The 26,793-nt window shown below is 50.2% G+C and overlaps 1 protein-coding gene and 1 pseudogene across 1 annotated transcript in view; one reads left to right on the plus strand and one right to left on the minus strand.

Annotated features, from left to right (window-relative positions):
• Positions 1-26,793, plus strand: part of TIAM1 (TIAM Rac1 associated GEF 1) — a 464,634-nt gene that overhangs the window by 68,931 nt on the left and 368,910 nt on the right. The window lies entirely within an intron of this gene.
• On the minus strand, positions 23,060-23,349 carry LOC142440524 (cyclin-dependent kinase 2-associated protein 1 pseudogene; annotated as a pseudogene).

Genomic DNA, 26,793 nt, shown 5'->3' on the forward strand with positions numbered 1-26,793 from the left:
AGACAGTCTTTCTAATGTTTATGTCATCTTGTGGATTTGGGTTAGGGGTGTGCTGCTACTGGCAAGGTGCAAACCCTGTTCCACTCTGCCCTACAGGGTTGCTCACCAGTCGCCATCGGCCTAGCGGCAGTGAGTCTGAGTCTCTAGAAGCTACTTCTTGAAAAACCAGCATGCAGGCCCACAGTACAGGAGTGTTTTCATGTGCTGTATGTCTGTTTTCTGAGGGTGACAGGAATTCATCTCTTTAACAAGGTGCTTTTTGGGGACTGACTGCTAATTAACACTTGTGACACTCCCCCCCCCCCCCCCCCCCCCCGCCCATCAACCTCAATTCCTTAAAGAAATCGTTTTGGAAATTTCTCTTTTCTCCAGCCTTATAGAGCCATCACTTTATGCGGTGCCTCCATTGGGGATGCGTTCTTGCAGTTGGGAAGAGCCGCGGTGACGCAGTGGTTAAGCGCTCCTCAGGGAGAAGGGCGAGGCAGTCAGCTTCTGTTCGGCTTTAAGAGGGGACTTCAAAAACTTTGTGGGAAAATGGAATGAAAAGATGTAACAATAATTGTCCATAACGTTAGGAACCTCCTGGGCAATTCTGCTCTGTCCCTGGGGGTCACCGGGAGTCAGTCATCTGTGCAGCATGGGGTTTGTCCGATGAACTGCTACAGCGAAGAGAGGCATGCTTTAGATGGGTGGCGTCTGGCTTTCTTTGCTCCTCTGGGGTGGCCACGGAGCATTTTCTTTTTCTGTTTTGCATGCAGAAGAATATGTCTGACTCAATATCAGCTGCTTAACTTTCTGTTGGGGAAAGTGACATCAGGCTGTGGAGGAGGGAGAGTTGGGAAACAGATCAGTAATTGACAGAAAGTTGTCATGGAAGGTTCTGGCCCCCATCCTCCCACTGCCTCTTTGGGGATCCAATCCACATGGCCCGATACTTACTCTTTCTGCTTAAGGTCTTTGCGAAACTCCAGACTTAGTAATGCGTCTTGCTGGAAGTTTTCTGCCAGGATGGTTTAATTGCTGGAAAGAAAAGACCCAAATAAAAAAGAACCTCCCATGATTTTAGGGCTAAGTACGGAGTCCCCTGATTGTTACAAAGGTGAATGGACTTGACTGCTGACGGAAAGATCTGGAGGTTCAAGTCCACCCAGAGGCGCCTCAGAAGAAAGGCCTGGCAAACTTCTTTGGAAAAGCCCGTCCTTGAAAACCCCGCAGAGCACAGTTCTACGCGGCTCACCACGATTTGTACTCCGCTCAAAGACCCTGGTTTCCGCACATGCGAATTCCAGGGTGTGTTCACATTCTGCGGTGATGGCGTCAGAAGTCCCGCCTCTCTCTCTTGGTTTCTGCTCCCCTCTTCTCAGGGACTTTGCTAGTCCTTGGGCTTGTGTCTTCACAGTGGTCAGGGTCACCGCTGGGATGGCAGCATGGCTGGAATGGCATTTCTTTGAGGGCATCTCTCTTCATCTGCACTGAAAGGCGTCCCTGAGCTGCCCGGCAACATCTCTCCCTGTCCTGTCGATGGCAGCGTGGCTACGTGGCCCCTGACTTCAGTCACAGCAAGGGGGATGGAGTGCTCATTCTGGCTTGCAGTCCAGCCCGCGAATCCACCGTGGCCTGAGAGGGGAACTTGAACAATGAGCGTCTGTCTGCAGGCAAGAAGGGAGCTGCCCAAGGGTGGTGGTGGTGGTGGGGGCAATTAGGGTTTTATTATTATTTCTCTAAACAATAAGTCTAGACCTGATGGGGCCTCAAGTTCTGAGTTTTTAAAAAACTCACGGTAAAGATACAGGCAGCTAATCATTTGCTATTTTAATACTTTGGGCAGGTACCATTCAATGACTTGAATTATGTTGATCATGTTCAGCCATCAGTGTCATCCGTTCGCAGATTTTTTCCACCTTTACCTAGAGCTCCGGGTCCCCTCCTCAATAAATCCCCCTTCCCCCTCCCCGTCCCCTGCTTCTGGCAAGCACTAGGAAGCTAAGGTCTCTCCACGCTTGTCCGTTTCAAGTGTGTCACGGACGTGGTGTCGTTGTGACCGTCGCCTGACTCCCCTCGGCTTGCTTTCGGAGTGCAGCGCTCAGCAGACTGCGTTCCTCTTCTCGCTCTGGCTTCCTCCCAGTCCACTGTGTGGACGTCCCGCCTTTCGCTCATCCACCCCTTCTCTCACCCTTCGACTCCGCTCAGAGCGCTGCGGTGAACACGATGTCCAGGTGTGTGCTGGTGTTCTGTCGTCCCCTCTTCTGGCCCACACCCAGAATCGGAAGGCTTGGATTATAGAGTAATCCTCTGTTTAACCCTTTCCTCGCCATTTCTTTTTAAATCCGTGACATGGAGTGTAACCCCCACAGGTAAAGACGCTCTGCGACTTCTTCCTCGTCCTCTGGTGCCTTCTGAGCTGTGTCCTGGGTGTCACTCTCGGAGCAATTGCCAGAGTGTTTTCTATGGTGGTTGTGTCATTTACTGCCTCCCCCAGTCCCCCCCTCTGCAGTAGATGAGGGTTCCCGTTTCCCCAAATCCTCACCAGCACCTGGGTTTCCAGTGTTTCCTTCCCGGTTTTCTCCTCTGTCCGGAGCTGTCTCTGGCTCAGACGCTGTGTCTTCATTCCTCATCTTCCCCAAGGGTCACGTTTGCTCGTTCATGGCTGCCCTATTTACTAGGATCTTCAAGGTTATGCATTCTTCCTCAACCTTGAGCCTCTCTGCAGGACTGTAGGTTTTTACTGTTTGGAAGTCACTTAACACAAGGGGGAGGTCGGTCATCAGAGAGGGGGCTCATGATGACCCCTGAGTCACGGTGATGGGGGTGAGACAGTAATGACGATGATCACAAGGTGTCATTGGTATTGGCTTCCTCTGCACAGGGTAGGGGTGGTGCTACAGCTCAGTGCTCGGCTGCTAACTGAAAGGTTGGTGGTTCAAACCTACCTCGTGGCTCTGCAGGAAGACCTGTGACCTGTCTTTTAGAGATGACTGCCAAGAAAGCCTCCAGCATCAGTTGTCTCCTGCCACAGGGGGTGCTGTGAGTAGGAATTAGCAGCAGCAGCAGCAGCCTGTACTTGTTTGTGGAACCAGACTCCAAAGTGAGAGTGCCGTGCACTTTCTGTGCAGGTGTGGGGACGGAGACAAGAAACTTTCCAGTGTGTTGAAGAATTCTCTCTCTGAAGCAAACGTTCCCATTCGACTCCGCATCAAAGACTCCTCTGTTTCCCTTCACTTCCACCACCAGTTCATTAGGCCGCCGGGAGAACCTTTTAATGGCTGTTTCTGGAAGTTGTCTTCAGCACTGGGGGCAGGGGAGCAGAGCACAGGTGAGGGAGGGGCGGAGGTGGTGGGGCGACCTTGGGGGCTTCCTGGGAGACAGCTGAGGAGCTGACAGGCTGTCCCCTGGCAGACACGCTCTAGCCTGGCCTCTGGGATGACTCCAGAGGCCCTGTCGGAAGGGGGGTGGTGTCCGGTGTGAGTGACCTGAGGTGCCAGTCCACGCCTGCCCGTGGGAGGCTGACCTCTCTCCGTGAGGCTCTTCTTACTGCTCTGTGTCTGACATGTCTGCTCGTCGGCTCGTTTTCTCAGCTCATTTTTCCCCTCCTGATGGTGGAAGGCATTTTCAGTATGGAGTTTGTACAGAGATACACAAAAGAAATCTAGAGTTTCTCCTGGCTCCACGGATGCACAGACTGGGGCCAACTATCGAGCTGTCTTTTTTGCCGTCGTCTCTGACATCTCTCTTCCCTCCTCTCTTTCTTCTCTTCCTCCTTTCCCTCTTGCATTCCCCCTTCCCCACCCCCACCCCAGTTCAACGTGAGCATCTTGCAGAAGGGGCTTCAAAACGTTCATGATAAAAAGAAGAATGCAAAGCTCATGGAATTTTTCCTAAAGCCTTTTGGAAGTCCCCCAGCCCCGGCTAGGACACTCTGGGGATCAGACCAATAGGATTTAAATCTAGCTCCTCCTCTGAGTGGTATGGGGGTGGCAACTGTATGTGCCTCAGTTTCCCAGGCTGTGAAGTGGGGAGAGGAAGAGGGCTGTTGGGAGCCCTCTCCACCTAGTGCCCAGCATTAAAGGTCTCTTGCTAGACATTGCTCTTCTTACAGCACAGCCTCCCAACTCTTGCCCCACCCCTGCCAGGGGGGAAACAGGAAGTCCACACCTGGCGCTGTGGACCTGGGGGGGAGGCACATACTTTCTGAGGAGGGGCTGTCCTGTGCACAGCAGGGTGCTAAGCAGCATCCCAGTAGAGGCCAGTGGCAATGTGACAAAGAAGTCCTGGAATATTATCACATGTCCCCTGAGGCAAGTCCCCCTAGGTTGAGAACCATGAGCCCAGAGCACTCAGGATTTATCATGGGCCGACCAGGATGAGCCCCGCTAAGGATCCCGCCCGCCCTGGTGCTTGCAGTGTGGTCCCCTGTGTGCACAAATAGGACTGCTCCACAGGGGTTTCAGGGTTGTGGTCTTTCTGAAGGTAACCCCAGACCTTTCTTCCAAGGGCTCTGAACAACCAACTCTTGAGCTAACAGTGCTTAACTGTTTGTGCCACCCAGTGACTCTTGGTTAGTAAAACAGCCTTGTCCAATACACATGGGCTCCCAGGTGTTAGCAGGTCAGTGTAGTGCTTTAACTCTTATGTGCTGCCGCGAAAACAGGGGTCTGTGATTGCCCATCACTGTTTCAGCCAAATACAGAGGCCACGTCAATTTGTAAGCACCAGACAAAGAAACAGTGGGGTTTGCTACCTCCCAACTGTTTTGAAATCCAGTGAAAATCAAGCAAGTTAAATACCCAAAACTCTGTGACAGAGAAGCAGGTTTTGCAAAGATCACATCACTCTAGAGCAGTGGTTCTCAACCTTCCTAATGCCTTGACCTTTTAAGACAGTTAGTTCTTCATGTGGTGGTGACCCCCAACCATAAAATTATTTTTGTTGCTACTTCATAACTCTAATTTTGCTACTGTTATGAATTGTAATGTAACTATCTGATATGCAGGATGTATTTTCATTGTTACAAATTGAACATAATTAAAGCATAGACATTTATCACAACAATATGTAATCATATATTGTGAAATATTTATTTATAATTAAAAACAAATGAAATTTTGTCTTGACGCATGGTATAGCATTGGTAACAGTCTTCACGCCAGGTACTTATTGTATGTGGGCATATCTGCATGTGGGTGGAACCTAGAGACAGATAGAGGAGCAGTGTCTCAGTTCCTAAGACCAATGGAAATACGTGTTTCCCAATGGTCTTAGGCTTCCCCTGTGAAAGCATCGTTCGACCCCCAAAGGGGCCACAACCCACAGGTTGAGAACCCCGGCTCTAGAGGTTACTAGACCACCATTCCCAGAGGCCTCATCCTGGCCAATGGACTTCCCAAGTTAGAACATGCTTGCTGATGAAGCTTAAAAGGAATTTTTTAATACAAGGGAGGGGGGGAGGGCTATTACATTTTGGATTACCAACATAATCTTTTAAAAATCATTTTATTAGGGGCTCATACAACTCTTATCACAATCCATACCTATATCAATTGTGTGAAGCACATTTGTACGTTCATTGCCCTCATCGTTCTTTAAACATTTGCTCTCCACCTAAGCCCCTGGCATCAGCTCCTCATTTTTACCCCTCCCTCCCCGCTTCATGCTCCCTCATGAACCCTTGATCATTTATAAATTATTATTTTGTCATATATTACGCTGTCCGATGTCTCCCCTCACCCATTTTTCTGTTGTCTGTCCCCCAGGGAGGAGGTCACATGTAGATCCTTGTCATCGGTTCCCCTTTTTCAACCCACCCTTTCTCTACCTTCCCGGTATTGCCACTCTCACCACTGGTCCTGAAGGTATCATCCACCCTGGATTCCCTGCGTTACCAGTTCCTATCTGTACCAATGTACATCCTCTGGTCTGGCCAGATTTGTAAGGTAGAGTTGGGATCATGATAGTGGGGAGGGGGAGGAGGAAACATTTAGAAACTAGAGGAAAGTTGTATGTTTCATCATTGCTACATTGCACCCTGACTGGCTCGTTTCCTCCCTGCCACCCTCTGTAAGAGGATGTCCAATTGACAACAGATGGGCTTTGGGTCTCCACTCCGTACTCCCTCTTATTCACAATGATACGATTTTTTGTTCTAATGATGCCTGATACATGATCCCTTCCACACCTCATGATTCCATGTGGGCTTTTGCTTCTGAGCTAGATGGTCACTTGTTTGCCTTCAAGCCTTTAAGACCCCAGACACTATATCTTTTGATAGTTGGGCGCCATTAGCTTTCTTCACCACATTTGCTTATGCACCCGTTTGTCTTCAGCAATCATATCAGGGAGGTGAGCACATATTGATATGATTTTTTGTTCTTTGATGCCTCATACATGATCCTTTTGGCACCTCGTGATCATGTAGACTGGTGTGCTTCTTCCGTGTGGGCTTTGTTGCTTCTGAGCTAGATGGCCGCTTGTTTACCTTCGAGCCTTTAAAACCCCAGACGCTATATCTTTTGATAGCCAGACACCAGCAGTTTTCTTCACTACATTTACTTATTCACCCGCTTTGTCTTATAGCGATTGTGTATGGAAGGTGAACATCATGGAATGCCAGTTTAATAGAACAAAGTATTCTTGCATTGAGGAAGTACTTGAGTGGAGGCCCAACATCCATCTGCTACCTTTGTATTAAACCTATAAATATATGTACATAGATCTATTTCCCCATACTCATATATAAATACATTTACATAGTACTTGCCTTTATTTAGATGCCAACATATCTTAAATGATATTATTTTTATAGTATTCAGGTTAAAGCAGACTAACTTTCTCATACTCTGCATTGGTGCCAGCCCATTCCCTCCCCAGAGAAGCAGGAAACCCTGGGCAGACGTCCTGAGGCTGAGCTCACTGAAGTGGCTGACTGAAGGGCTGTCATTGAGGGGTGGTCCAATGTGACAGCAGGCGGTTAAACAAACCCCACTGAGCCCAAAGGAGCCCCTCAGGACCTAAGCATCTGTCCATGATAAACGAGGTGGTTAATAAATCTCTCACCACTGCCTTGGACGTTCCCTCCACCCCTCCTGTTCTGACACCAAAAGGGGCTGGTCTGCGAGAAGATGGTTTGTCCTGCTTGTTTGTGGTTCTGAGCATGCCCACCTGGACCCGGGGGCACTGAGGAGTGTGCCAGGGACCCTGGGCAGCTGCCAGAGGGTAGGTGCCGCTCTTGTAGGATGATCCAGAGATGAGAATGCTGGGTCTCCATAGCTGGGCACCCTGGAGTCCCCCTGTCCTGAAGGCAAGCACGTTGTCAGCAGTACCAGCCGCTGCCTCTCCCCACACAGCTCCCCGCTTCTGGTGGGCGAGAGTCATTTCCAGTCGTGATTCATCTAGCGGTGGAGGTACGGGGCGTGCTGCTGATTGCTACTTGTTGACACGCAGTTTATTCTTGGACCTGAACATGCTCCTTGCCGAGCTAATGACGATGCGCCAGACCCACGGGCGCAGAGTGCTGAGAACTCTCTGTAGGGGGCGGGACACAGCCAAGGGGACAGGCTGAGTCAGGCTCAGGGACCTCGTGGTGGGGCGCGGGGGACTCGGCCATGCTGGGCCTCCATTTCTTCATCTCCAGCATGGAGAGGTCGTGGCACCTATTCCTCAGGAGTGGTCCGAGGACTGAGAGCGTAGTGGTTTATGCAGTGGGCTGCTCACCACAAGGTCGGCAGTTCTGAGCCACCAACTGCTCCTGGGGAGAGAGACGAGACTTCTCGGGATGAGTTACATTTCCATGGAGAAGTACTCACAGCCCTGGAAACCCGCAGGGGCATTCTCCTCTGCCCTATTGGGCTGGCTTGAGTTGGAATGAATACAAGAGGAGCAAGGAGGTCAACAGAACTTGAACTAGTGACCTGGGGAATGCCATAACAAAATACAGTGAAAACAAAACAAAACAAAACAAAAACCTCCATAAATAACAACCCAACCCCATGGCCATCGAGTGGACCCTGACTCATAGCGACCCTGTAGGGCGGGGTAGAATTGCCCTGTAGGTTTCCAAGCCAGCCTGTGACTCTGGGGCAGTAGAAAGCCTCATCTTTTTCCCAAGTACAACAACTTGGGTGCCTAAAACAACAGAAATGTCTTGCCTCACAGTTTGGAGGCCACAAGTTGAAAGCCTGCAGGGCTGTAGGGGAGGTCGCCTCTCTTCCCCCTACCAGGGCAGAGAGTCCCAGGCACTCGTTGGCTTGTGGCTGCAATATGGCCCCCTTGTCCGCTTCTGTTTCCCTGGGTTGCTTCTCCGCTCTTCAGGGACACACCTTACACTCGCATGACCCCCGCAGGAGCCCTGCTTCCAGACAGGCCCGCATTCACAAGGACTAGGGGATGAGACTTCAGCGTACCATTTCTGGTGGACACAATCCCACCCGAGACGGTGCTCTGTCCACGATAGGGTACCTGGCTAGTACCCGGTAGCCATTGTAGCCGTTGGCGGCTGCTGTTGGATCTGGGGGAAGCGTGCTCTGTGGTGCAGGGTCGGCTCTGGGGCGCTGTGTTGGGGTCACTGATGCAGGGGGGCTTCTCAAGGTCAGCAGAGCTAGCGCGGCCTTTGTGGTCGTGGTTGCCCGTTGTCACGAAGCCCATTCAATATGCGTGTGAAACAACAAGTCTAAATTTGGCTCAATCCCAGAGTTAACCTCTTGGTTTCTCTGGCTGGTGGCATAGTGGGTATTGCGTTGGGGCTGCTACCCCCAGGTCAGCCGTTCGAACCTGGCAGTTGTTCCATGGGGGAAAGATGAGGCTGTGTGCCACCATCAAGCTTCACAGCCTTGGGAACCCATAGGGGCAGGTCTCCTCTTTGCTATGATTTGACGCGGTGGCAGTGAGGCATTCCTCCCCCCCCTCCCCCCATGCTCACACTCGTAGGCAACAGGAACGCGACGTGTATGTGTTTCCTTTCCTTTGGGATTGCTCGGTACGTTTATAACCACCGCGTGGATCCGGACTCCTAGAGCCAGCAGGGCAGCATGGAACCGCTCCAGGGTTTGCAAGGCTGTGATCTTTACAGGAGCAGGGGCCTCCTTTTGCCCACCTGTGACGGTCCTTCCTACTCTGCCGACCTTTTCGGTTAGCAGCTGTGTTAGTCTGGGTGGACTAGAGAAACACACCCACAGAAACCCATATGTATATAAGAGAGAGTTTTATATAAAAGGTAAGTGTACATTAAGAAAGCATCCCAACCCAGCCCAGCCCAAGCCCATATGTGCTACACCTATCCACAAAGTCCTCAAACTCAAAACACACACAATGATGCCGACTGCAGGAGGGAAGCTGAATCAATGAGCATGTAAGCATCTCAGCGCTGGCAGGGTCTCCACACGGCTGCTCCAGCACCCAGGCTACATCAGGGTAGGTACATGCGGCTTCTCCTCAGGGATGTATCTCAGGAAGTCAGTCTTGCCAGCTGAGGCAAAGAATGAACTAAGGCAGCTGCACACTGGTCTGACATCAGGGAACAAGAGACCCGAGACCAAGAAAGCCTCGCGGAGCCACTTATCTCACCACCCTTCAATTAACCCCGCGTGTGTTTATCAGCCAGGTCGGCACAAACTCAACTGTCACAGCAGCCCAGCACTTAACCCACGGCTCCAGCCAGGCTCCTGTGCATTTTCCGGGGCCCTAGGAAACACCCCAGTGAATGCTAACCTCTTGATGCCACAGCCCTGTGAGTCCCTAGCCAGCCTGCCAACACTCGGATTCTCCACCAGAAGAAACGAGACGGGGAGATCCAATGGCCGGCCGAGCCTGCGGAACACCTGGTGCCTGGGGGCTACTCGTGAACGCAGGGGACTTGCTTCTGGGAAAGCAGCCTGGTGCCCCTCATTCGTTCTTCATTCTCGATGCATTCTTGTCCCATATTCGGCATTTCCTTCAAGGCCCACTGTTATGGCTGGTGTGGCCTTCCTCCCTGCCGGCAGCCTCTTGTCCGTCTCATGACCAGTTGATTTGGACTCCTGGCCCTCCCAGATGCTCAGAGTAGAACCTGTGCCCCACAGAATTGTCAGTGGTGGGTTATTGGAAGTAGATTGCCAGGCCTTTCTTCTGAGGTGCTTCTGGATGGCCTCAGACCTCCAACCATGGTTTAGTCCTTTGCACCACCAGGAATGTGGCAGGCTCAGAGCACTTTCAGGCTCCTTTCTTTTCCAGCAGTGACCTGAACCCACCAAACCTCCTGGCTTTGAGTCCATTCTGATTCCTAGTGATTCTACATACGGTTTCCGAGTCTTTGCGTCTTGATAGGAGCAGACAGCCTCACCCCTTCCTCTCAGAGCCCCTGGTGGATTTGAAGCACTGACCTGCAGTTAGCAGTCCAATGCTTACCTGCAAGTACCAGCAAGCTCCTCCATCATGATCCAGACCAGACACCAAACTCACTGCCACCGAGCCCATCCTGCCCACAGCCCCCCTGGAGGACAGGATCAAACTGTCCTTGTGGGTTTCCAAGACTGTAACTTTTTATGGGAGTAGAAAGACCCATGTGTTAGTCTGGGTTGACTAAAGAAACAAATCCAGAGACTCGTGTGTATAAGATAGAGCTTTGTATAAAGAGTAATTACATATTAAGAAAACATTCCAACCCAGTTCAGATCAAGTCCATAAGTTCGATATTAGACCATTTGTCAGATTCCTCTTCAGACTCATGTAGCATATGTGCAGTGATGCTGAGTGCAGGAAGATCACAGACCAGTGGGTGGAAAGTCTTGTGGATCCAGTGGCAGTGGAAACATCTCAGCGCTGGCAGGGGTCTCCACATGGCTCCTCCAACTCCAGGACTCTAGGGTAGCTCCATGTGTCTTGTCAGTAGGAAGACAAAGCAGAGCATGCATCTGGCCTCCAGTTATCGCCTTAGCGCCTCCAAATAGGTCATCAAGCATGCTAGACTCCACCCCCACGCAGGTTGACCGGAGATTACTTGACTGCCACAACCCATATCTTTCTCCAGTGGAGGAACTGGTGATTTTGAACTGCTGGCCTTGGTTTTAGCTGCCCAGCCAATGACCACTATATGCCACCTGGGCTCCCTCAGTGATCAAAGCTCTTTCATTCTCTGGCCTGCTCTCTCATTCTAAGGCTACCTCCGTTCTCCTCAGTAGTTCCGTTGCCATACGGTCCAGCGTGTGGGTTTGCCTGGCTGCTCCTGGCCTCTCAGAATCCCAGCCACCTGCCCAGTAGCCTCCCCAGGTTCTTGCTTCCCTCCACCCATCTCTGCGGAGGGCTCCGCGGGCCTCAGAGCTGCTGCCCAGGTGTAACCCACCACCCGTCTCTGCCCCGCAGGGCGCCCTGGCTGCCTTCGATGAAGGGAGGAGACTTGGGGAGCAGCTGCTTCCGACTCTGAGAAAGCCACAGCGCAAGAAACAAAAGTCTCACCATGTTGAAACTGGGACATGTGTTTGGAAATAAAGTTTTAATTAGAAGGAGCATTTCTCAGCCTCAACCTAGTGCCGGCTGTCTTAACACGGGGATTAAAATAAACCCGCTCCACCATCTTGGCACAAGTGCTACTCTGCCATTTACACACGGAGCCATTTGCGTTGAGGCGGGTGGTGCTGTGTGGGTGTGGCTTTTCATGAAACACACAAGGGGGGCGGTGTTTGACCACAGCCCGGGGCGCGGTGTCTACAGTGCTGTTTGCTTTGGGGCCTTGGGTCGGCTGCTGACGTGTGCTTGTATTAAACGCCTCTCTGAAACCGAGGAGAAGGAGCCATGTGATGCCACTAGTCCTTGTCCAAGACTATGACCTTGGGCTGGTCACTTCATCCTTGAGCTTCTATTTCCTTGTCAACTGAATCGTCACAAAAGAGTAACTACTCGACTATTTGCCAAAAGACCGGTGGTTTCAATCCGCCACCAGGCACCTTGGAAAACAGGATAAGCTGTCTGCTACCCAAAGGTCACAGCTTTGAAGACCCCAAGGGAGCCGTTGTGTGGTGTACACACGGGGCCAGCGTGTGTCGGCATCTGCTGGATGACAGCCGACTGCGACAGCTCCGGGCAGGTACAACCCCATCTTGTTCAGTGTGATGGTGAGGGCCATCGGTTACCTAGGTGCAGAGCTCACCATGGCAGCTGCTCCAGACATGGTGTGCACATTATTTTATTCTGTAATGGTGTGCCTCTTTGTTGTAAAATAAAGCAACAAGTTGCTGTTGAGTTGGTCACCTACTGAAGGTGAGCCTGTGGGTATACCAGAGGACATCCCTTCTTCATAGGGGGGTTTAGTAACTTATTTGTGGGGGGGATGTAGATCACCAGGCTTGTCTTCTGAATCACCTCTGGGCAGATCTGAACTGCCAACCCTTTGTCAGCAGCCAAGGGTGTTAGCCATCGCACCACTCAGGGTCTCCTATTAGAGACAAATGGTTGGTCTAGGCCTCAGATGGGGGACATTTCTGGTGTCTGAAATTAACTCTGCCAGATGCACATGGGCTGGTAGGTGGGTGTGTTCCCTGTATGTCAGCTTGTGTGTGGCATCAACCTTCTGTTGTGCTTATGTGATCCCTGCCTGCGGGCACGCATGCCCCCTCCCACCTCCCACCCAAAGCCATTCCCAAACAGAATCAAAACCAACCGGCACTACACAGGAGCGCAAAGTGAGTCCTGCCCAGGTTTCTAGTGCAGGGTTGATTAGCTCAGGTGAGTAGAAGGCAGGCCTTCAGGGTCAGGTGCAAGGCCGAACTTCTAGCCAGGGTGTGTAGCTCAGTAAGCGGTATTGATTTGGGTCCTTGGAACCTGGCTTGGATTTGATTGCTAAGCCAAGAAGGCCAATGATAGGCCCCCAAGTTAGGTTTCTTCTGAATGCTAGAGCTCATTTGGCCACACCCCTGACTGGCGGGCCTCTGTCTGTCCTTGCAGACTTCTGATGACCAAAGTGTTATTACAGAGCTGTCACTCTCCATTGGGGTGGGGCGCATCTCCAATATCAAATGACATTGAAATCTTCCTTTAGTGACTTCACCCCATTTGTCCAAGAGCCCTAGGAGCCCTCATCTTAGTTGGCCTGAGATTGCTTCCAAATATTTCTCTTTTCACCCTTTCTCACGTCTGAATTCCTTGGACTTTGTTTTGAGACTTCTCAGGGCCTTGTTCCTCTGCTTCTCCGGATTGTCAGCGAAACCCAACACCCTGCCACCGGTTGATTCTGACGCATAGCAAGCCCTGGTGCTTCTGTCCAGTAGGACTGTCCTATCAGATGTTCAATGGCCGTGGTTTCCCAGAAGCGAATCACCAGGCCTTTCTTTGGCAGCACTGCTGGGTTTGCACCACCAGCCTTCAGTTTGTAGCCAAGTGTGAAGACTACTTGAACCTCTCAAGGAGCTTGCAGATGGTCAAACCCCAAACCCAGTGTCCTAGAGTCCACTCTGTCTCCTAGCCACCCTGTCGGACGGAGGACACTGTACATCTGCACCGGAACAGGCAGCCTCATTCCTCTCCTGCAGATTGCCTGGTGCATTCCAAATTATGACCTTGCGGTTCCTAGTCTGATGCTTAACTGGCTGCACTACCAGGGCTCCTTCATATGGTCAAACCAAACTCAGCCTACTGTCATCAGTTGACTAGCACTCACAGTGACCTGATCTGATAGGAGTTCTGTGTGGGAGCACGTAGCCTCACCCTTCCCCTCAGAATGCCTGGTGGTTGGAACCACCATTGCTTTGGTTAGCCATCAGATCCTTATGTAATAGCACTGCCAGAGCGCCCTTTAGATGCCAAAATCCCTGTAACATAGAGCTGGTTTCTTAATGACTGCCCCCTTTATTTTGGGTATGCCTTCACTTTGTGTTCTCCTCCTGTTCTCTGACAAAGACTCACTGCCATTGAGTTGATTCTGATTCACAGTGACCCTCTGGGTTTCTGAGATGGTAACTCCTTTTGGATAACCTCATCTTTCTCCCCAGGAGCTATGGGTTGTTTCAAACTGTAGACCTTGGGGGTCTACATAAAACCTCTTGCCCGACACATAACCACTATGCCGCCGTGGCTGCTAGCCTTGTTCCAGACTTGTTCTTTTAAAGGTCGATTTCTTTTTCTTTCTTTTTGGGCAGCAAATTGTCTCCTCTCGCGTCTACTCAACTGCGGGGTATGCAGTCGCGTTACTACTCAGTGTCCCCAGCCTGCACAAACACCGGGGAGTGGATTTTGGCCTGCGTGTTGAAGTTCACTTGGATCTAGGTTAGATTTGATATCAGGTGTACCTAGCTCTTCCCTGAAAGAGAAAGTAGGTAAGGTAAGGTAAGGCAAGGCAACCAGACCCCACAGTGATATTCTTGTGTTCTCTCATTTGGATGGGAAGCCACCCACCTCCACAGGCTCCCCCTCCATGGCCGTTCAGTGATGCTGGCTATCAGCAGCATGGTTAGATGGTCGGCAGGACAAGGAAAGGCGAGCAGTGAGGGAGAGGAGGAGATAGGAAGTGATAAATCCACACGTCCTTTTTCTCCCATAGTGACAACTGATTGGAGTGTCTGGGCCCCAGGCATTGTGCACGCAGCTCTGTGCCTGGTTCCTTCCATGCACCAGGGGAGGGCAGCGTGTGCCTCTGGAAGGAGGACTGATGACCAGCTCCAGCTCATGGCAACACATGTGTGTCAGGGTAGAGCTGGGCATCTACCCAGTTTTCAGTGATATTTTTTTTTCTTAAAACATTTTAAAAATAAACCATTGTATTGGGGATACTTTTGGGAAATCATTTTATTGTGGCCTTGTACAGCTCTTATGACCATCCATCCATCCATCCATCCATCCATCCATCTATCCATCCATCCATCCATCCATCCATCCATCCATCCATCCATCCATCCATCCATCCATCCATCCATCCATCGTGTCAAGCACATTTGTGCATAAGGTTGCCATCATCCTTTTAAAAACATTTTCTTTCTACTTGAGCCCTTGGTATCAGCTCTTCATTTATTTTCCTCCCATCCCCACCCTCCCATCCTCATGAATCCTTGAAAATTTATAAATAATTGTTATTTTCATATCATACACCGTCTGCTATCTCCCTTCACACACATTTCTGATGAGCCCTGACTGGCTCATCCCTTCCTTGTGACCCTTCTGTGAGAGGATGTCCAATTGGCTACAGATGGGCTTTGGGTCTCCACTCAGACCCCCCTTGTTCACATCAATATGATTGTTTGTTTTCTGTCAACACCTCCTGACCACACAGGCTGGTGTGCTTCTTCCATGTGGGCTTTGTTGCCTCTCTGCTAGATGGCCGCTTGTTTGTCTTCAAGCCATTAAGACTCCAGACTAGGGGTGCATAATACGTCGATTGCCATCTATTAGTCGATCACAAATGTAGTGCAGGTAGATCACGTGGCATTAAAAAATAGACGTAGCCTATCATCAATCCCGTCACTTAATTGATTTACAGTGCAGCCAATCAGATACAATATTAGGTGTCAAACGCATGTGCAAACAACTGAGCTAAATGCAGCAAAACTGATAAGCTAACTTATTGCCAATTTTTAGACTTTAGTTTTTTTCTCTTAAACATAAAGGGTTTTAAAATGAGTGGGGGAGCTGAACCAAGTAAGAAGACAAAAACGTATCACTTTCATAGAGAATAGGAGATTTTTGACACTACAAGCCGATATTCAGCTGAAGTTCAGAGTGCATGCACAGTTCTGAAACTTACTTGCAGAGGGAAAGTACCCAAACATGAGAAAATGTGCTACCTCCTTGACTGCATTATTCAGCTCTACTTAGTTCTGTGAATCAGCATTTTCCCATATAAACATTATTAAGTCCAAGTACCGTTCTACCATGACTGACGATCATTTGGAAGTGTTTGAGGCTGGCTGTCAGCAGCTACTGTCCGTTCCGGACTATTGATCCTTGGCTCATTCCATTCAGTGCAAGTCATCAGAGTAAACTCAGGTCATGACAAAAAATGTACATAGTTAATTGTGTTGTGTTGTGCAATATGAACTCGTGGTTATGCAAGGTACATAAACATACATTGTACATATAAAGAATTCTCAGTGCATTTATGAGTAAATGTAATAAATCACTAAAGATAAATATGTTTGCATTTTTGTAGATGGTAGATCATTTTGACTTGATCATTTTATAAGTAGCTCGCATGCTGGAAAAGTGTGAGCACCCCTGGTCTAGATACTGTATCTTTTAATAGCTGGGCACCATCAGCTTTCTTCACATTTGCTTATGCACCTATTTTGTCTCAAGTGATCTTGTCAAGAATGTGAGCATCACAGAATGCTAGGTTTTAAGAACAGTGTTCTTGCATTGAGGGAGGACTTTAGTAGAGGGTCAGTGTCCATTTGGTTCCTTGATTCTTAACATTTAAATATATGTACATAGACCTATATTCCTATCGTTTTATATAAAAATATATTTACACATGTACGTACTTGTATTTATATCTCGATAAATGTCCTTTGCCTCCTAGTTCTTTCCTCTGTTTCCTTTTACTTTCCTCTTGTCCCACTATCATGTTTGACCTTCATTCGGCGCTCAGTAGTTCCTCTCGGCTACATTGCACTTGATTAAACCCCACCAGGCATTCTATGCCCTTCTTGCCACCGATTTTAGATCATGTGTTGTTCCCTTGTCCTGGGTTTGGTGCCTCCCACCTTCCCCTCTCTCCCTGGAACCACTGGTCTCATTGTTTTCTCCTTGGGATTGTTTATCTTGCCTATCTTATATAGATAGACATGAAAAAAAGACAAGAAAAGAAAGCCTATAAGTAGTTCCATGTCTGTCTGTTGACCCTTATGAATATTTTCCCGATCAAGTCTGATGAGGTGCCAAGCCCTGCCCCTGAAGTCCATTTTTGGGGTTCCTTGGGGACCTTTTCCTGTTGGCCGGTTTAGTGGGTGGCTGGGCACTGTTTGGGAAGAAGACACTTATCATCACTTTTATTAGCTTTTCATAGTAGTAAAGATGACCGTAGGAGAATGGATGCATTTGAATTGTGGAGCTGGAGAAGAATATTGGACATTCCATGGACTGCTAAAAAGATAGACAGATCTGTACTGGAAGAAGGGAGGCCAGAGTGCTCCCTAGAGGCTACGACAGAAAGACTCCTTACATGCTTTGAACATACTGTTCTGTTGTGCACAGGGTGACTGTGGGTTAGAGCTGACTCCATGGCACCTAACAACAACAACAACAACAACACCAACAACACGGTAACTGCCTGGGCTTTCTCTTCCACCGCAATGAAACCTGTACCCAACACAGGTCCCCTGTTCTCGTTATGGTGTCTGTGACCTCTTGGAATGGAAAGGCCGAGCGGGGCTTTTATGGAGTGTGGAGGGTGTGCTGCCAAGGGCCTGGCCTCCAGCCCAGAGACACAGTCCTCTCCACCCCCCACCACGCTGCCTCTGTGCTGGTGGATAGCTGGGGGGTGCTGTGAGAATGCCCATGAAGGTCACCGCAGCATGGGGTTTGAAGGGTGATAATTAATCGCCTGTTTGCCCTCACAGTATTTGGAGGCAGTTGATGGATCTAACACAGAATTAGACAAATGGTGGTCCAAGTATCAGCCTTCTTCCACAGAAAGCTGGTTGGAGAACACAGCTAGGAGGTGAGGGCCAAATGACCTTGCAAATTGCCCCCCCCCCCCCCAAGACCTCCAGGGCTGGCCCACCCCAGGAGTGGGGCGGACTTCTCAGAGCCAAGAGGATGTGCGCTGAAGATGGTGAACTTCCAGAAGAGATGTACCTGGGCCATGTGTCCTCAGTATCTTCTTCCTATCCCACTGTGTTAGGCTGGGTGGACTAGAGAAACAAATCCAGTGACACTTATATATGTGAAACAACGAGCTTTATGTCAAGAAGTAATCACAAACCAAGAAAGCATCCCAGCCCAGCCCAACTCAATCAAGTTCATAAGTCCGATACTAGTTCACAAGTCTCTCTTGAGACTCACACAGCCACATGCATTGATGCAGAACGCAGCAACACCACAGCCGCTGCGTGCCAAGTCGTGTGGATGCCAAGTTGGTGGAGAACATCACAGGGCAGCAGCAGCTCTCAGGGTGGCCAGCAAGCAGGAAGGTCAAGGCAGAGAGAGAGAGAGAGAGAGAGAGAGAGAGAGAGAGAGAGAGAGAGAGAGAGAGAGCTGTCTCTAGAGAGTCATATATCTCTGTGATACACCTCCAAGGGAGGTCATCAGGCTTCGTCCTGATTGACAGGCTAAACCTCACCCATATCTTCTTACAGTTGCCATGTTGGTACCATGAAAACCTACCTATCACACCCAGCAAACACTGGGGTTGGGGTGTTGCTGGGCAGGTCAGGATGCTGAGACGCCTACTTGGTTCCTGGTGTACATTTCTTTCCAGGAGTGGAGGAAAACCTGCACCTCTTGTGGGAAAGACCAATGACCGGTTCCGATTCATGGCACTGGGTGGGCTCTACCAGGCTTTCAGTGGCTGATTTTCCAACTCAGATCACTAGGCCTTTCTTCCGAAGTGCCTCTTTGTGGACTTGAGCTGCTGCCAGCATACCAGCAGTGGGTTCACCAAATATAATACCCAAGGTGTCCCTGGTAAGAAATAGTAGGTCTCAAAGTAGCCAATAGATGCTGTGATAGTTCCCCTCCCTCCCTCCACCCTCCCTCCCCTGTTCCCCGGCTGCTGTCTTTATTTAATAGCGTGGGCACAGGAGGAGGAGAAAGGCCGGCACTTTAGTGGGCAATGCACTGGAAGGCGAGGGTGTGTCGGCATGCTCCCTGAGCGTTCTCAGCTACATCCAGGACAATATGTTTAGCTCGTTATTGAAGCTGGCCATTCACGGCAATCGTGGATGCCACTGTATTATAGGGAATGACACAAAGCGGGTCAGTGACACACGGCCCTGTTTTGTGACAAATGCAGGTAAACTGTCTGAATGGGACACCACCACCTGAGGGAAAGTGGGCTTAAGTGCTCGAAAACCTCCCTGCTCCCACGTACGACTAGGATCGAGTAAGCGTGGGCCTTGTGTCTAGCGCTTTTCTTCTCCCACCCCTCTTCTGTTGAGGCGCTTCTTTCTGCCTTGCAGTGGCGTCTGCTGCCTGGATTCACTGTGCATCCATCGAGTGGGGATTATGTGCCTGCTTAAAGGAGCTGACCGTTTAGTGGAACCAGTAACATGCACAAGGGCCACACTGTATCTCAGGTCAACCCAGATGCCGCAGCATCATTTCTGACTCTTGGGGACCCCAGGAATATTGGAGGGCCCCTGTACCCCTTGGGGCTTTCAGAAGTAGATTGCCAGGCTTTTCTTCCGAGGGGCCTCTGAGTGGACTTGAACCTCCAGGCTTTTGGCTCTCAGCTGAGTGTAATGGTTTGCATCACCCAGGGACTCCGGAGGGAGGGAGGTGCAGCAGGATGGGGAGCGCTCAATGTCCCCGACAGCGGTGATGATGCCGGAACTGAGTAGAGGTTCCGATTATACAGGCAATGATGGGAATCACTTTTCAAACTCGGGTAATAGTGTAAGTGCCTGGCCCATCCAGAGAATTGTGCACGTCCATCGTCTTCCTCCACCTCCTCTTCCTGGCTCTCTTCCATCAGTGCTGTGCTGGCGAACTGCTTTAGGGGAGAGGGGAAGCTCTGTTTCTAGGATTCACCTCCCTGATGTCAGTGGCATTTCATGGGCTAGTCCAGGCTACTCCCATGATGCCAGTTGGTTCACAGAATTCCTGAAGACACACAAAAAAAGGAACCAACTCAATAAACACCTGTGCAGTCTCACTCTGGTACATCCCTGTCTCCCATCCATCCATCCATCCACCCATCCATCCATCCATCCATCCATCCACCCATCCATCCATCCATCCATCCACCCATCCATCCATCCATCCATCCATCCATCCACCCATCCACCCATCCATCCATCCATCCACCCATCCATCCATCCATCCATCCATCCATCCATCCATCCACCCATCCATCCATCCATCCATCCATCCATCCATCCATCCATCCATCCATCCATCCACCCATCCATCCATCCATCCATCCATCCATCCATCCACCCATCCATCCATCCATCCATCCATCCACCCACCCATCCATCCATCCATCCATCCATCCATCCATCCATCCACCCATCCATCCATCCATCCATCCATCCATCCACCCATCCATCCATCCATCCATCCATCCACCCATCCATCCATCCATCCATCCATCCATCCATCCACCCATCCATCCATCCATCCATCCATCCATCCATCCACCCACCCACCCATCCATCCATCCATCCATCCATCCATCCATCCATCCACCCATCCATCCATCCATCCACCCACCCACCCATCCATCCATCCATCCATCCATCCATCCATCCATCCATCCATCCATCCATCCATCCATCCATCCATCCACACATACACCCACACATACACAGTTTTATCCAACCATGATTTCTATGGTTTATATATTGTTTATCTATTTATCCTTACAAGTAGTAGCATTTGTTTATATTCTTTTAAATTCCTGTAGTCCTGGTCCCTCATTTTGTCTGGAGAGAAGAGACACCTTTCTTTGAGTTGCGTTGAACGGAGACTAAAAACACAACAGAACAGAAACCCACTCATTGCCATCATGTTGATTCCGAGTCACAGGGACCTTGTAGGATAGAGGAGAACTGCCTCTGTGGGCTCCTGAGACTAACTCTTTATGGAGTTGGTAAGCCTCCGCTTCTCCCCAGGAGTTGCTGGTGGTTCTGAACTGCTGACCTTACAGTTCTAGCGCCATGAGTAACCGCTGTGACACCAGGGCTGGGAGACTAAGCCCGAGGTAGTAGCTAGAATTCAACTTTGTAGCGCCTTATTTTAGTAACGCTCATACAACTCCAAACACACAAAAAGGCAAAGCAAATCAAAACACCAGAAATGCAGTCGAAGCCTTAACTCTTGAGCTGATTCTGACCAGTGCCAGCCCTTTGTTTATGGAGCAGAACTGCTCTGCTCCTGTAGAGTTTTTCCTGTCTGTAATCTTTCCTGAAGCAGATCGACAGCCCTCTCTACCCTGGCACTGCCGAATAGGTTCAAACCAATGACCTTTAGGTTGGCCTGCATGTGCAAACCATTTGCACCACCAAGGGACCTGCAGCCCGATCGTGGCTTTATTGAGTCCAAATTGAAGTGCTTGGTGCCCAGATGTGCACACCCTCGTGTGCTGTGCTGCTGTCTCGGCCTTCCGGTAACAGCTCCCAGGGCTCCTGCCAGTGTTCCTGTTGCTTTGCCTTGGGAATTGCCTGTTCCCAGCGGGCCCATCATTTCCTTCGGAGGTGCTTCAGTATGTCCCTGTTGAAATAATATTCTTCTCTCCAGCGTGTTGCCGGGAGCCTAAAGATCTAATTTAGCAGTTGGCTCTTGCTAATTAATGTAGTCTTTGGTGTGTCTGTATTTCATTTGGTACCCCTGCGTCCCTCTTTTGTGCGTGTGTTACGGCTTTCTTTCCTTTGAGACGACAACTCTCGCCAGCTCAGCTCCCTCTTGGGTGTCTCTTGGTGCGGACTCAATTTCCCTGAGTATACGTAAGGGGTTGAATCATTTCTTTTCACTGTGTGCCTGGACTTTTAGCAGTGTGCGTTCACACTTTTTTTTTTGGGGGGGGCATGATTTTGGTGGTCTTTTAAGTGTCATAAACTTGGAGAGAGGGAAGGAGACTTGCTGACTCTATTTGAAAATCTGGACAAATGGTCTGGAGAAGATGAGCTGTTCTGCAGGATTCGTCTGAACACCAACTTTCCTCTGACACCGAGCGAGGGGGAAATCCACGTTGCTGAGACACCTCCCAGGACATCACCAATGATCCGGTGGTTTCCTCCGGGAGAGAAGGCGGAGTGGCAAGGAGTTGAGAAACTCACACCAGCTCTGCAGGGTGGCCACCATGCACTCCGTGGTCCCCTAAACTGTCAGCTAATCTGGGACTGGGATGGAGTCTCTTAGCTCTTGGTGTTTAACGCCTGGCACAGAGTCAGGCACAGAACCACTGCTCTACAAATGCAACCCGGTCTAAAGCGGCACCTGTATTTCTTTTCCAAGTTTAGAACATGGCATAAGTGTCATGTATCAATTGTCATGTCATCCAATTGTATCAAATTTCCTGTCATCCAATTTTTTAATTTTCAAAATAATTTTACTGGGAGCTAATGCAGACAATTGGTTTGGGTTTATAAGTCATTACTTAACGATCCCAGGTGTAATTCATTGTGGTTGCTAGCAAGTTCTACCTGCAGACACACTCACACCTGACCAGGAGCACCAGGAGTTCAAACTTGAGCCTCCCTGCGCCTCATAACGTTTTTTAGTGAAACATACCTTTATGACATCAAGTAAAGAATACATACAAAGATGCAAACAGTTTGGGAGGCCTTCTCTCCCTGATTTTTTTTGGGGGAGGGGGAATCAATGCACAGGAAACTGAAATCTACACACAGCCTGGATATGAAAAATTTCAGGGTTGTTCTTGTTCGGTTTGGTCAGTTCCTCCTTCTTCTGTATTTATAACTTGTGCACTGTTAAAAAATTGACTTCAAAGCACTAAAAGGCATGCAAAGGCTGAAAAATTTCCGTAAAGCGGGACCTACTTAGGTTGCTCAACTGGGTGTGTCTACGGAGCAGGTGTGCACGGTCAATGGTGGTGAGAAATCAGACAAAACCCTGGAGGTTGTTGTGAGTTTATGAAAGGGGACGCAGGATGATCTGGGGAACACAAAGATCTTCAAAGGAAAAGAGTACTCTGAGACCCTGGGATCTTGGGGCCACGCTAGAGTTTGCCATCAGATCAGTCAGTCACTTTCAGTTTTTAAATCAATGTTTTAAAAGTCTCACCAAAAATCAAAACGAAACAGAGATAGAAACCCCTGGGTAGTGCTTAACTACTGAAAACGCAAATAATCCTAACTACCTGCGAAGTCTTCTTTCAACTCAGGAGCAGGCAGGTTCACAACCTAGTGAGCCACGGCAGGGAAACCTGGAGGGGCAAGGACAAGAAGAGCTGGCACTTTGACAACAAAGGAAAGGGGGTGACACGCTGTCACGGCTCATCTTGGGAGAAGATGGGACACCTGAAGGCATCCAGGGCGCCAGCATTCCGCTCCGTCTGGGCCAGGCACTCTCGGACCAGTCCCCTGATGTGAATGCCTTGTTTCAGCCTCTCCGTGGCTCTTCGCTCCCACGCAGGTGGCTGATCTCCTTCCCCAGCTCTTCGATGACTGCCAGCTGCAGCAGCTCCGAGTACGTGCTGTCCCCAGTGCCCGGGGTATACCCGAGGGGCGGTGGCCCGCAGTCACTCAGCAGCTGGCCGTACTGCGTGGACGCCGCCATGCTGGTTGAAGGAGAATGGACACTCCAGGCTGTGTTGAGGGCAGCAGCGGGCATGTGCGTGTTCAAGTTCCTCACCGCATAATTTTTACTAACATTTTTTTCCTTCCTTAATGAGCTTCATTAGCTACTTGCCTGCATTGCCTGCCTGGGTGGGGGTTCAGGAATTCCCACAGAGGGTGTGCAGACCCTGCCTGGGCCCTTCTGAGGACACAAAGAGGGCCGTTGTGTTTTCCAGTGTGCCTTGCTGTTCCAGCTCCCTGCTACCTTGACGCTCAGAGTTGTTATATTCCATGCGATGCGCAGCACCGGCGGCTTGCTCCCGGATGCCAGGCGTCCTGCCTTTACTCTCCCACCTTGAATAAGCTACTTTCAGGCGCTTGGCAGTTCCTACTCCTCTGTCTTCATGGTGCCCTCTGGCATTCCTGATCTCCAACTAGGACACGATCAATTGAATTCTACTCGCTGGGGCTCGAAGCATTGGAAAGAGATCAGGGAGGGTGTAGGCCTCAGCAAGGGAACCCCCAGATCAGTTCTCGGTGCCCACCCGAAACGCAACAGCAACACCCAGATGAGTCTTGGTCAGGCAACGGCAGGATCGTGCAGGGGTCTCCCCTGGCCATCTCGTCATGCAAGCAATGCCAGGGAGGACTAAGCAAATGGTGTGTGGCTGATGGTGCTCTTCAGATGCGAAGCCCCATTGTGGATACCCCGGGGAGGAATAAATAGATTTCCTCTGTTTCAGAGGCAGGCGGAAACCGCTTTGAAGCACTTGAAACCTCTTTGAACTTTATGAGTTGCCAAATTGAGCTACCCAAGGGCAGTTCCATCCACCCGACCTCCGATGGCCCAGCCCGTTGCTGCGTGGCAAGTGTGGGAGTACCCATCCACGTTATGAAGAGACCCGGGGGTGGCATGCTTTGAGGAAAGCCGGTGCCCTGTTTTCATGGGGGCCTGTCTTTCATGCTTAGTGCTCACTAGTTGACAACTTAGTTGTTGCCTTCCTGGCCCTCAGAAGGGAGCTAGAGCCAGCTGGTTGCTTGGCAACATGCTCCAGCCCCAGCGGGCCGGAGAATGGGTCAGTGATGGACAATTATGTACCATGAGGTCTGAAAATGGACCGCCGCCAGCAACATCCACGCTCTGACCTCCAGGAAGTGTCTGCCACCCGGGGCTGTGGTGACTGTGAGTGAATTGATTACAGTCCTGCGTGGTGCTCACCTTGTGGTGGCAATTAGGAGCAACTTCCCTCCGATCTGGTGCCAGCCTCCTGTGCCCCTGCGTGCACCGAGTCCCGTCGTCTGATTGGTTGGCTGCCTGTCTGAACAGTCATCCCCTGGGAGAAGGAGCAGGAACGATGAAGGAGCTGGGCATTTATGGCGGTGGTCCGCCCCACACCGTGGCCCCGAGGGGCGAGCGGTAATTTACGAAAGGACCAGTGCTCGCAGGGTGAGCGGCAGCAGCGTCCTTGCTCAGCCCACGTCTCCCCTCTGAGAATCAGCAGAGCGGGACAGCCTGCGAGGGCCCGGGCTGCTCCTCGTGTCTCTTCCTTCTGTACTAGCAAAAGCCAAGTCTGCGTAATCCAGCCCTCACTGCATCTTGCCGTCGGCACAGACACTGGTGGTGTAAATCCCCAAGCCAGCAGTAAAGCGAGCAGGTCTTTTTATGACTCTGGCACAGTTAATAGTGCGGATTTCATTGTAGAGAATCGCTGGCTTTAAGTGGCTAATCAATTTTTAGGCCCTTTCTGTTGGTGTTTTGTTTAATCAACAAAAAATAAATCGTCCTGCCAACCTTGAGAGCTCCAAGTCAGAGGACAGTGGCAAATACTTGGTCCGCCCCGCCAAAAGTGCTTTCCAACATAAACGGCTTAATTGAAGATGAGGCCTATTCAGAAGCGCTGATGTTTTATCATTTGTCTGGAGAAGGAAAAGGCTGCTTAAGCAAGCCTTCGGCAGCCGGTCCAGGCATTGTTTGGGATATTTATCTTTATTCCCAAAGGCATCGATAGAAAGATAGCTTGTGCAGTCTCTCTTCCAAGGGATTCAGACACCGCCTCTGGCAGCGAGAGTGGCCTTGCTGTTGGCTGATGGCTAGTTGGCCCCCAGCTATGGGCAAACCTTCTTTCTCTCCCCTCAACACACAAGGGAACATAAAGCTGCCCAGGCCTGAGCCAACTCTGTGATTGATGGGCGGGTCAAAGTGTTGTAATCCACAGAGTTCTCATTGGGTGATTTTTGGAAACAGGTTGCCAGGCCTTTGTTCCTGTTGTGGAGCCTGGGCTGGTCTTCAGAGCACAGAGGCCTGCTTGGAAGCTGGCTGCAGTATGCTGGGCAGCCACACCAGGCAGTCCTCGCTGAGTTAATCGCTGTGTGCTGGGTTAGTTGTGGTTGCGTCAGCGTGGAGTCACGTACAACAGAAACAAAGCATTGCTGGGCCCTGTGCCATCGTCCCAGCCACTGGTGTGCTCAGGACCTTTGCTAAGTGTGCCGTGCCGTGCACTTGGAGTGCCTTCCTCTAAATTAAGGGACTGACCTTCCCGCACTGTGCTGCCAGTCTTCTCTTCTACCTGGGCTAATTTTCGGAAGGAGATTGTCAGGCTGCCTGCATCTCGGAAGTTCTCCTAACACCATAGGCGTCCCTGCTGGTAATTGAAACACTGGAAACATAACTCTCAGCATCATAGCAAAATGAAGCCACCATAGTATGATACACTGGTAAATGGGTTTGACTCTGTCATATAGCATATCTGAAGAACTTTGTGTGAGCCGATCTATTTGTTAGTTTGGTAATGAACAGTATTTTAAAAATGCAAAAACATACTGTCATTGAGCTGATTCTGTACTATTTTCAAAATTATACATCGTTATAGGAGCAGACAGCTTCATCTTTCTCCCACAGAGAGGCTGGTGGATTCAAACAGCCAACCTTTTGGTGAGTTGCCCAGAGCTTAACTAACAGCGCTACCAGAACTCTATGTTAACAAATCAGAGACTATGGCTGTGCTTAGTTTCTTGTTGACGAAACTTAGGCACAGAGGGTCATACAGCTTGCTGAAGGTCACTCAGTTAGTAAATGCCAAGGACAAGTGACAGGCTGTCTGGCTCCTGTGCCAGCCTTTTTTTCTTTTAAAAATCTTTAAAATTTAAAAAATAAATTAATTGCTAACAAAAACTCTTGGCACTTTATCCATCCTCACCGATGCAGCTCAGGGGCACTCAAAAAGTTCCTTATGTTGTTCACTCCTCCCCGTTCCTGGGTTTTTCCATCCCCCTTACCAGGAGCTCAGGATCTCCAGTGCCCCTGGCCCTGATCCGAGCTGCCCAGTGGCCAGGAAGACGACAGTGAGTGGCCCCGTGGTCAGCGTCTCTGGCTCCTGCCAGTGCAGTCTCTCTGAAGCCTTGTCACCCCTTGTTGGCATCAACTCTCTGGGGTTACTGCCCATTG

This window comes from Tenrec ecaudatus, chromosome 2 (assembly GCF_050624435.1).
Source record: "Tenrec ecaudatus isolate mTenEca1 chromosome 2, mTenEca1.hap1, whole genome shotgun sequence".
Taxonomy (NCBI): Eukaryota; Metazoa; Chordata; class Mammalia; order Afrosoricida; family Tenrecidae; genus Tenrec; species Tenrec ecaudatus.